Source organism: Megalops cyprinoides, chromosome 3 (assembly GCF_013368585.1).
Source record: "Megalops cyprinoides isolate fMegCyp1 chromosome 3, fMegCyp1.pri, whole genome shotgun sequence".
Taxonomy (NCBI): domain Eukaryota; kingdom Metazoa; phylum Chordata; class Actinopteri; order Elopiformes; family Megalopidae; genus Megalops; species Megalops cyprinoides.
The window spans coordinates 13,171,128-13,183,683 of record NC_050585.1 but is presented as its reverse complement, the minus strand read 5'-3'; the positions used below and the strand labels follow the sequence as shown (position 1 = coordinate 13,183,683).

General features: G+C 49.0%; 1 protein-coding gene across 5 annotated transcripts in view; it reads right to left on the bottom strand.

Moving 5' to 3' along the window:
- Positions 1-12,556, bottom strand: part of LOC118775225 (vacuole membrane protein 1-like) — a 68,879-nt gene that overhangs the window by 42,019 nt on the left and 14,304 nt on the right. The window lies entirely within an intron of this gene.

Genomic DNA, 12,556 nt, shown 5'->3' with positions numbered 1-12,556 from the left:
GGGAGCTCAAAACATCAGCTTCAGCTTCTAATGCATCAGTGTGACTGATGCTGTGTGTTGACCTTAAGGAAAAGCACACGAAAAGTTCAAATATCAGGTTCAGCTTCTAATACAACAGCGTGACTGATGCTACTTATGGACCCTAGGGAAGAAGGTACATGGGAGTTCAGAATATTAGCTTCAAATACAACGCCATTGAAGCAGAGACCAAATATAAACAAAAGCAAGTATCTAGGCGGTACGGTTTTAATAATGACCTTTATGAGTCCGCTGTAAATGTGACTGGCTGGTGTTCTCTGAGCAAGTGGAGTTCAAACAGGCAAAGCATTCTGCTAAGAGTGCAGGCAAGGCAATGTGCGTATATTTGGAGTCGACTTTTGATCTCATGGTTGACTGGAGGAGAAGTGGTGAGCTTTCACAGATCTGTCAAGCTGATTCTCTAAACACTGCGTTTATCTCAGGGCTGTGTGACACGGGGGAGCAGCTCAGATGAGCCGTCTTATCTCCTTGAAACCACCCGGGTTCCTGTGTCTCACTAGGGCCGTTACGTGGAACATCTTTCTTAGAGATTTTAAAACCAAAAATTACGCGCAAACTTTTTGTAATTGTGGTTCAGGCATTAAAAAGGGGGAGGCCTACAGCAAGAGTAGGTGAAACCTAGATAAACGACTGCTACGAAAGTCAGGGAGCTCAACGGCAACAGGAACCGAAAGTTACACCTGGACAAGGCCATTTCTCCCCTTCAGTAGCTCTCTTACAGAGGATGCAAACGAAATACACCTGCTGTCATTCTGAGAACTCTGCATTCGGCCTGCGATCTGGCTCTCCCATTCATATCTGAAATACACAGATGACACGCAATCAATGAGCTGTAGACTCATTCAGTGCGGCCTTCGGCGACCATGTTCACACAACCCAAGGCATCAGGCGCTTTAGGCTCAGTAAAAGCACAGAAGAAACTTTCCACACAACCTAATAAAAATCCGCTGCAGCCCAATAAACGTGGCAGGAACGTTCTATTTGATGGAAGGCCTGGCAGGTGAGCAAGCCCAGTGCTCACGGGGCTCCAAGTTTACATTTTTGCCTGTTTATTTATTTTCATACTTACACTGCAAAGAGAAAGAGAGAGTGAGGCACGCCCCTCTGTAATAACAGTAAAGGTCTGGCAGGGAAAGCTGGTTTAATGTTCCTCAATGCGCGTGCCCTGACATGCCTGCATGCAGCCGCACAGTGACTCTCCCAGATCGCTCGCGCACCCCTTCCATGGGGCACAGCACGGCACAGCCAGCCACAGCCAGCCACAGCCCAGCACAAGCTGGCCTCTCGAGGGGCTGCCACCCACACCGCCATCGCCGCCGTACCCACGTGTGACCCCCGGGGGGCCCTTCGGCAGCGGGGGGATTAGTTACGCACATTTCTGCATGCCGAGTCAGTCACACGCCTTCCGGCCATTGCGCCAGCCTTCGCTTGGGCAACCGCTCACGACTGCAGGGATCCAAACCGACAGGAAGGAGTTCTATAGAGCGCCACGAAACTGACAACACCTCGATGACACACGGCATGAGAGTGAAGCAACTTAGCTTGCAGTCAGCGGGGAGAAACGTACACAAGGACAGCTCACAGCCAGGTGTCTTCCCCTGCACCTGCCCCTGTGAGAGGAGTGCTAATCATCCACCCTGAGCACCTGAAAACATGTAATAAGTATCAGGCAGTCCTGTGGCAAATTCACAGAGTTATCTGGAAGATCATGAAATGCATACCACCACAGGTGGACTGACTTTCCAATGAACAGACATAACACACATAACTAAATTATGCTGGCTGACATTTGTCATCAACATGCTTGATTAAAAGGGGGTCCACTGTGCAAGTCACAGACTAGCATAACGTGATGAATCATGCCATATTATCCCTTTATGTCCATCTGTACAAGAGTGTCTGCTGAATAAATAATAGCACTGTGTGGCTACCATTGAGACCAACACAATGTGTACTTTTGTATGTATCTGTGACACATGCATTCCACCAGGTTGCAGATGCTGTCTCGTGGGGTTCTGTCCCGTTGCCGTTATAGGGCCTAGACAAGCACGTGCCTGTTCCCTGGTCTTCACGTCTCCCAGCTCATCTCACAAGCATTCAGCAGGCCATGACTCTGGTGAGTGGTCCATGTAGTCATCCATGTAATGTAGCAACTGTCACATTCCCACCATACAGAGGGCTGCCATCACATGTCCTGAGTGAGGACGTGCTTTGTCCTGCTGAGCTGCTTGTCATGTGAGAGGATCAGTCTGCAGGAAGGGCAGCGGGAGTTTAGGTGTAACGGCTTCACAACTGCAGCGCCACACACCCATGTTCCCATCAATCACTGCAAATTGACCCCTGCGGTGACTATGCATGGCAGCCCAGACAACCACATTTGGATCACCCTATTCATAGGTCTGCTGAACACAGCAGTTAGCATACTGTCTGCGCACAACAGCACCCCAGCCGGTGACGTCAGTCAGGGTGGTCCACTTTTATTATTCCCTACAGCCATGCTAACATGAATTGTTTTGTTGGAAGTCATTGTAAGGGTGCTGAAAGGTAGCTCTGCATCGCAGCTCACAGGCTCCACCATATTGACATCGGCCCTTGCTTTGACTTGACGTACTGGGGGACGCACTGGACTGGACGCACTGGACACAGTTTTGAACTCCCTCACCTTGCTTGAAACATTCTAGAAAGATCAGCCAATCAAGGGATAGGGAATCTTTGTATTGATGATCTGTACTTGAATTTGCTTCCATAATGACTCCACCCTATGAGCTTACTGAAAAACACCCACAAAACAGGCCCCTTGCTTCAGCCAGTGCTTTGTTTTACTGACCATCTGAATACATCATGAAGAAGACTTGTCTCCATTACTCACATAACAGTGAGACCTGTACAATTTTTTCCCACTGGCAACATCTCATTCTGCTGTCATCATGAACACTGGTGAGCACTTTTGTGGTTTCCAGGCGATGACTGTGTGGCCTCCTAATCAAAGCTGACCTGCATAATCAGTGGGATGTTGTGACCCGACAATTCCGGTGCAGTAGAGCTGGCAGTGCAAAGTCGCTTGAGAAGATGGAGCGCGGAGATGTCTCGATCTCGGCCAGTTGTTGTGACTGGTAATCGCCCAGATCGCAGGCTATCGTGGGTTCAGCTGGAATGCCTTGCCAGTTTAGAAACCGCTGGCTGTGAATTTTCCACAAGGCAAGCGACAGTGCTCTGACTCAAGACTAGCCTCCAGCATACCGATGGCACGAAGATGTTCCTGTTTTGACGAGCCAGGCACATTCATTCCTCCTTTGGTGTTCTTTCCGTACTCCTGAGACAGCCAAAAGCTGCCTGATCAGTGAATTAAACCAGTGACAGAACATTTTCACCAGTATCCTAAATCTGTAGACTCTTTTTTCCAAATTAATAAACATGATACTCTTTTTTGATGTGATGCACAGTGCCACCAATAGCTCAGATTTCATATTACATAAGACTGTGCCAGAAAATACTGAAAGTAGTGGCTCAATTGTGAAATACAGTGGAAATGTGCAACCCAGCAGTAGAGCGCAATAGGACAACATTAGTGAATGATCAAATTCTTGTCCATTGTCCATAGCCTTGGTGTGACTGTGGTAACTGGTTTATGAAAACTGGGACGAAACTCTTTCAAGTGTACATTTTTATGGAGTAAGCTGTAGCACCTAACTGTTAGGAACAGGCAGCACACCAAATCATGGGCAATAATGCTGGGTTTTATGTGGGATGGAGATGTCAAAATTGACCAGTGACCTGCAGAGCGGCCACACGCCACGAAACAGGGCCATGGTCAGCGCAGTTTTATGTCCGCAGCATACGCAGCCACAAAGGAGACCCTGTTATTCTTCTCTGAACAGAACGAAATGGATGGAGGGTGAAACGGGGTGTAAAAGCAGAAGACGGGAGGCTGCCGTGACAGAGCTGCCGGCAGGTAATAAATATCTCTGCGCTTCCGGCGCAAACACTCAGCTCCTGGAGACAGAGGAGCGGAGAGACAGCGAAAAAACAGACAGCGTCTCCAGCCACCTGAGGGATGAGCTTCCTCCCTCCACCCTGGATGGAAAAGAAGAGTCTATGAGATCAAGGAATGTAGACGTGTTTACAAAACAATAGCGGGGCAAATTCAGCTACAGCTCTGGGGAGAGGGGGGGGGGGGGGGGGGGGGTATGGATCAGACTCCTGCGTGTTTAAACAACTCGGCTGCAAGCTCACGGGAGCCGAGTCACTCCATCACGCTTGGCGGACAGCCTCGTATGTACAGCCCGTCGCCCTGTCATGGTGACTCACCCTGGGCCCCCTCACGCAAACCCTGCGCCCAACCCATCCTTCACTGTCAGACATCGCCCGCACAGTTAATGAGTGACAGGGAAGCATGAGAGGGAGACGGACCTCTGAGGGATCCGCGGTGACAGCAAACTGGCAGCGCAGGTCAGGCATGCCATTACTCAGCGGTTCTGCACGCCGTTTCCAAAGACCTGCCCGGCGCGTAGGTGTGGGTATGGGAGCCGGCTGTCAGCGGCAGATTCACCGCGCGATAATCCCAGCACAAATCCCTTTGCTCATCTCGTAAGCATCCACATACCACATCGGCCGCCTCACGTGACACGCGGTTCGGTACAATAAGTTACACCGCTCCACCTGTACCGGAGTCAGCATCCCGAGAGAGGCATCCCGTGGAGGACTTCACGTCAGCAGGAGGCACAGGCTTTTCTCAGGGTGCAAAAAAGCGCACTCTCTTCTGATTGGTCTGGACTGCCCAAGTGACACGCTGGGGCAAATTACATATGAGAGCGCATTGTGGGAGAAGAGAAAAGCTGAGCTGAAAGCATGTGCTCACCCCTGAATGGCCCTTGGGTGTTTTGAGCAGCACGTATTGCACACATTCCTGCACAGTGATTGTCTTCATTAGTAATCACGGGCTGCAGCTTCTCATTCCATCGGAGAAGCAGAGGCGTGGCAGACTTGATCTTTTCTGCTCTCACATCAACGCAGTCAGAAGCGGGACGGGATTCTGATGATAGCTCGATGCTTGCTTGTGACAGGAGGTTTATCTGTGTTACGCTGGCGCCTTTTGTTAGCACATCGACACATCTGTCGATACATGAGAGGAATGAAGTTGTGGTAACAAGTAAGGAGGAGTTGCAGAAGCTTGATCTTCCATGCCATATCCTGTGGCAGTCAAACACTTACAATGTTTATCAAAATGACCTTTTACCCAGGTGCAGTCCCAGATGTGGTGCCAAAATTGGTCAAAAACAAAGAAACACTAAAAATGAATTAAAATAAATAATGTTAAATTTACCCACCCACACCCACACTCAAACACACACACACACACCTACCCACACACACACACACACACACACACACGTTAAAGTGTGCAGAAAATGATTTAATCCTCGGTGCAGGGTGAAGTTCCATGCCTGAAATAAGTTAGTCATAATTCTTAAGAGTGGGAACATGGTTTTGGACCCCCTACAAGCAAGGGTGCTTCCAACGTTTTCAGCCCGGTCGTTGGAGGGGGTGTAAATAATGGTTTCCACACAGGGAACCGTTTAACCTCCCTGTCCTTCCCGGCGGAAAAATTAGTGAATTATGTCAGCAGCTGTAAACCCTATAAAACAGCATAATTCTTCCTTGACAATAGCAGTCTGCACTCATACCCGGCCCAGAAGCTTTAACAGTTCTATAATGGAAAAAAATAGCTTGCATTTTTGTGGCAGACCACAAAACCGGTGCCTTGCAGTAAAGCAGGAGTGATTACCAGCGTTTTGTATACACTGGTGATGCTCGGGAGACAGATGCAGTCCTTGGAGATCTGGCACCACTCACGCATGCTTTACTAGGTGCGTTATTCTCCCTGGGTCATGCAAGAAACAACCCCCCCCCCCCCCCCCCCCCCCTCCTGCCAAAGCCGCCCCCTCGCAAGCACGGCAGGAATCCTGACATCATTTGCCTTGCTTTTGGCCACAGCTTTTTAAAGTCACTTCCCCCCCCATCTGTTCTCACATCCCCTCAGATAAAGGGGTAAAAAAAGAAAACAGAGATTGAGAGAGAACTAATTTAGAGAGAATGCTCAACCCAGTCTGGAGGAGGTGAAACAAACATGTCTGAAGCTCCAGCCCTGACATGACGGCTGCGTGGGGTTCGCGCAGCAAACTTCGCCACCGATGACAGAAAAGGTAGAGTCCCGGGCGTGAGCCACGCCGGTTCAGCCAGCTTTCTTCCTCTCTTTCCTTTCCCACCGTCCTCCCCCTGTCAGGAGTCAGACACTTCCTCATTGGAGCCGTCTGATGATGTCACAATAGGCCAAGAGAACGGATCTCTCCTGCCTAACAAATGAAGAATGCTAATAATGCTCGGAATCCAAGGAGCCAGCTGTAAAAGATCTTTAAATATATCCTCCAAATGTGTCTGTTCAGCTCGTGGCAGGGCTTAAGGCATCTAAGGGAGGTTAAATGTCATATCGTGCCTGACGAATTTACTGTGTCGTATGAACACTTACTAGTGCAAAGACAGACAAAGACTCAGGAAAATACTGTAAATTTTAAAGTGTGTCAAATCAACCGGCTTTCTCACTTACTTCCATGATGAAAGGCAAACATCTTTCGCTCAACCACAAGCAATGTTAAATCTTTTGTAGCATTATAACTAAAAGGGCATACATATACTCAATTGGAATATCAGTTTCCAACCGTGAAAGCCTCTGGTCATAAAAATAGATTTTTTGGTAATATCTACAACAAAGCTTTTTTTATTTCTTTGTTAGTGAAATTCTAATAATATTTCCAGAGGAGAAAGTCTGAGATTTTAAAGAGTCATTTCTTCCAGTGACTCAGTTGCATTAAGTGATCTTTCCGCTGCATCTACAGAGCTATGTATGTTCCACTGCATCTACAGAATTTCACCTAAGTGTCTCATTTCTATCCCGATATCCTGACCAATAAAAAGGCATATAGGGGTCCAATGTCATGCCCACTCTGAGGGCCGTGGAGGATGTAAAACCAGCTGTGGCGAGACCATTGATAAAGATTTCTAAGCCTGATTAATTAAAATGCTGAAGTCAATTTCTTTTTAAGTGTAAAAAGTTACACTTAAAACGTACAAAGTTAATGTAAGTCATTTTTCTGATCCAGTTAGGATGGACACCACCACTGTCCATCCCTGCTCAGTGGTGCTTTTGCAACCGGACCGCAGATACAGAAATGAGGGTACAGCTGTGGGGCTGTGATCTTATTGCTTAAACCCACGTTAACCTTTGATGCCCATGTTAACCTTTAGCGGGCATTAAAACGGGAACCGACCTTCAAGCCTGCTAGTATGCGCCTCTCGTATCAATTTTGTTTAGGCGCACGTAGTGATTACCGTAAAATGCTGCACTTTTAATTTGAAGCTGGAAATGAAAAGGCAGCCGTGGCACAGCATCACTGGGATGCATGTAACATGAGCACGGTTCAAAATGACAGGTCTTCAAAGGCTGGCCCTGCCTCCCCCATAGCCGGCAGCGCCAGCGCCAGCGCCAGCTGTGAGCCGAGCCTAATCTAAACCCCAGAGATGGCCGCAGCTCCCTCGCTGGCGGTCGTGACACTTGCCGCTGCGCCGAGGGGCCTGCCCAGTGCGCTGGGGTTATCAGTAACGTCACACACACACACACACACACAAACACACACACACCACACACACCACACTGGACTTGGCTTTCATTTCAAATCGCATTATTTCACTGGGTACATGCACCCTGGCAGTCCTCTTCTGCCCCACTACCCCAGAGAGCTTGTCACCCCTAACTCTGCCCACATCTGGGGGGTCACGTGACCAGAACTGCTGCCTATTGGTTGGAATGAACATGCAGTCAGACAATATAGCCAGTAATTGACTCTGGGTGGGGTGGGGTGGGTGGGCTCCGTGATTTATAAACACAATGACAACACATGAGCTCATTATCCCATTCTTGGCAGCGGTAGGTTTAATTCTGAACTCCAGACGCAGGAAGGGCATGATGTGGGGAGAGGGAGCTGCAGTTTGATGCCTTAATAGTCTTTTTATGGGGAATCAATTTTCCAGATGGCCTTAGAGGAATCAATGATACATCTATTTGGACACCCCTCTAAATGAAAGTCCGTGTCCAGCCTTGCCTGCTTATCATTACTAATAAAGCAAGTGCTTTGTTCTCAATACGGTGCTGGTGAGGGCATGTTGGGTTCGGGGTTGGTCCAGTCTCAGGATTCTCAGGAGTCTGGTTTGGAGTCTGCTTGCAATAGAGGCAGGGTGGAAAAGATCCGTTTTCCAGACGGGCCAACAGTGATTCCATTACAGTTTAAACACAGATTCCAATGAGGTGGACGCATCTGTTCAGCGTGAGAAAAGCTATTATTTTCTTTTCATGGTTTCCCGAGAGCTCGGTCTGGTAAAACGCAACGCATGATCCAAATGTGAGCCACTTCTTTTCAGAAGCGCTTTAGAAGCGCAAGAGACTTGGATCCAGACTCTCCGACACGTGCTTTTAATATCTAACGTGTGAGCCAAGGAGGGGGGGGGGAGAAAAAAAAAAACCCACAGCACTCATTTTATTTACACATCCGACTGGCATTTTGCTTTGATTGCGTTTAAAGTGCGCAAATCACGAGATGTTTGCTCAGTCATCATTACAACCTGCGCGTGAAGGAGGGAATTTGCCCCCACGGGTCAGCCTGTGAAGCTGTGAGCTGCAGGAGTTTCCACTGCCATGCCTGTGTCAAGAGAACAGGGTTCCCAGCAAACACTGCCGGCTTTAACCCTGCCAGGGCCGGATAGATTAACTGCTGAGATTCACAGAGGGTGAAGGGCCCAGTACAGCAATGTGGCTGAATATTAGTTTAAAAGCATTAACTAACCAAAAATGACAAAACCACTGTCAAAAATGGCTTATTCCTCTGATAAGGTAAAAGATATCAAATAAAACCAAGAGAATGACTTTGGTTTCATCCACCAAGCATTCACAAAAATGCAGTGTCATGTTTCATTTGCGTTTGGTCCACATAAACACTTTCCCTGGGTTTAATATTCACTGAAAGTTTAATTTCAAGTTCAAATCAGCACAGGTTAAACGATTAACGTGAGACAAAACTGCCAATAATTTTGATGCCAAACGGTTTTCAGTGCTAATACTGGGAGATGGACAACTTCCAAACAGGATTAGGCGCCACCTTAAACACAGTAAGAACACCTGCTTAATCTCTGTCTCCTAATTATCCCGCTCCAGCCCCTCTCCCACCACACCACTTCCTCCCTCGCTTAGATGTGGTTTCACAACTCGGCAGGTAGAAAAAAGAACAAAAAAAAAAAGGTGAGTCACTCCTCCGTGAGCCCGTTCAACAGCCCCTCGGACAAAAGGGCCCGGCCATTGAAGAGGGTGTCGGGGGCGGGCCTTTGTGTGCGGGTGACCAGCGGTCATCGGCCTGACATGTGAGGAGGGGTGTGTGTGTGTGGGGGTGAGGGGGGGGGGGGGAGCGGAGCCGGGGTACCGCCTCCATCAGTGACAGCCCCCGGGGCCACGCCCTCCACCACACGCTGATACAGTGTCAACCACACAAGTGCTTCCAGTTTCAAAGGGCCAGATGCGTATCCGCTCCACAAACAAAGCCCTGAGATTCAGATGTCAGTGTTTGTCAAACAGCTGAAAAGGCTCTGTGTGCGTGTGCAGTGTGCATGGAGGGGGGGCAGGCGCTTTACATGTGCACCTTCTGTGAGGTGATCATAAAGACAACAAATCCGCCAATGCGGTTCCCTGCAAAGAACTACAAGAACTCCGAATGCAGTGTCCTGTGGCAGATACCAATAATTAAAGCCGAACTGGTCATAATTACCAGCAGTGAAATTTAATTTCAGGGGCTTTGCAAGGGTAACGCTGCATGCATTCTGAATGTCTGCAACATATAATTTCGGAATCCTGAGAGACACTCAATATAGAAACGAGTGTAGGTTTCCTTTATTTAGTTGATATGCTTGGTTATTTCTGAAAACAAGGGACTTTAAATCACCCTGCTCAGGACAGGCCACAAACGCCAAAGTATTTTTAACCCATCAACTTGTGATTTCTGTTGAACTTGATTGCTAGACATTAAAGTAATTATCATGGCAGATGTTCTCATCTCTGGAGGTTTGGGGAACAAAAAGCACGGGGTCCCAAATATTCCCTTTTATCCTTGTACAAATGTGTGCGACTTCAAATATAATGACTTTTTAATACTTTTTTGTGCTGATTTACAGTTAAGCACAGCAATTTTCCGCTGACCATAATTACTTAATGACAACACATTACAGATCGTAATTTAATGGTGGATGAAATGAATACACTTTCATCCAAACAATTTACAGCCTTCCTTGATGTCACCAGTTTCAAAGGCTTTCTGGCACTGACTGAGATGAGGCATGGCTGTATCCATCAGGGCAGGTCTGCTTCATTTTCGAGAGGACCCAATGACACCCCCCCCCCCCCACCCCCACTCCTGACACGACCTCTCCTTCCGAACGGTTCGAGCGATAACGAGAGGAGCGGCCCAGCTGGTGCCGTACGTGTGAATCGCAGCTGTTCTCGGGCGAGCCAGGAGCTGGAGCCGGAGACCGAGCGGGACAGGGGCGTGGGGCGGGCCCCGCCCTACAGAGGGAACCACACAGCCGTCCCCCTCCCCTTCACCCCGGCGCCTCCCTGCCCTCCCCTGGTCTCGCCTGGCCCTGAAACAAGCCCCCCCACCCCCCCCACCCCAATCCCCCAGCTTCCCCTCCTCCGTGGGCCAGCCCAAAACAAGGGCTCCGGAGCCGGAGCAGACACCGTGGAGCGGGAGTGCTGAGTCATGGTCTCGAAACCCTCACCCCCCCTAGGATGGCTGCAGTCATAACAGTCTCCAGCGCAATCAGATAACCCTCCCTCACACACGCACACAAACACACTGCACACCCCCCACCCCCTTCTCCTCCGGCGCTCGTTTATTTGCTGCTCTCCCGTTTCAATGGGTGGCGGGCTCTGTGGATCCCTCCTCAGCCTGCATCGAGCGAGAGACAGGGAGGGAGAGAGAGGGAGAGAGCGAGGCAGAGACAGGGAAAGAGGGAGGGATAGAAAAGAAGAACGCGAGGGAGGGAGAGAGAGGAAGAGAGAGGGAGAGAGAGGAAGAGGGAGGGGGAGAGGGAGAGAGAGGAAGGGGGGGGGGGAGAGAGAGAGAGAGAGTGCTACTGAGCACTTGGCACAGGGCCGATGCTCCTGCAACAGGCAGTCCTGTCTCCCCACCCTAAGTCCCAGATCAGTGTCTTTGCTGAGGGATGCTGGCTGTAGGACAAACGTGTAAGTGATGCCCTTTACAAGAGGACTGCTCCGGAGCAATTAGCCCACTGCCCTCCTTTAACACAAGCTGAGCACTACACCGCCAAGACTGAATGGATCTCCGATTATACAGCACCACAGACAGGGAGGACTACTGGGGTGTAGCGGTGATATTGTGATTTAGCAATAAGGAGCAGGGCTCACACCCTAGAGCTTGCCTATTTAATTCCCAGATGGGGCACTGCTGTTGTATCATTGGGCAAGGAACTCAACTTCAATTTCCTTGGCCAGTATCCACCTGTATAAATTGTTAACATAAAAATTACAAGCTATGCAAGTCACTCTGGATAAGTGTGATTGCAACGCAAATGTAATATAATCTAAATGGAACATGTTTTTCACCATTTTTTACACAAATGTTCCTTCCAATACCCTTTACAAAGTAGACTTCATAAAGCAGCGAATAAAACTTGATGGAAGGTACATTTGGATGTAGGCCTTCTTCACTGATCAAACGGCCGACGGGAGTGTCGGGACGCATACGTGAGGTCGCCCCATCGTGCGCCGGATCAGCGTGTTTACTTGAGTCATACAAACATTTGGCACTGGAGTTGAGGTTAAGTGAGGGTTAAGACCTGTGTCAGCTACTCCCCTAGGTTGTAATTTCCAAAGGCACAAAGTTCCACCACAAAACATTGGGGGGAGACTCGGCTGAATACAAAGTGGTTGCATTCTCCCATCATGCTTTTCAGAGCCGGTTAAAAATGGCTCCGCTTCCTAGCGGCAAGCAAACGGGCGCGATTGTGATTCACTGGAACGCAACACAGTGAATCATCTTCAATGCGCCGTCGATGAGATCTCATCTCACCAACGAACCCAGCTTTCACGTCCCAGTCTTCCTGAGTGTTATAAAAGTAACTTCATGAGTCCACAGGGAGAGGGACTGTCCATACCATGTGACAGAGTGGTGCTGGTGATGTCATATGGCAAAAGCATATGGCATCTGCATCATACCACATCATAGGGATCCTACCACGCGCTGACCGGACAAATGAACACAGCATTACGACATCCAGTGGGCCCTTCCCCTCTGTGTTCAAGAGTGACCAAGTGAGACACAACAAACATGACCACAGCCTGGCCAGACTCCTCCTTGTATAAATGGATCAGAACAACACAGAAAGGTGTATGCCGCCACCT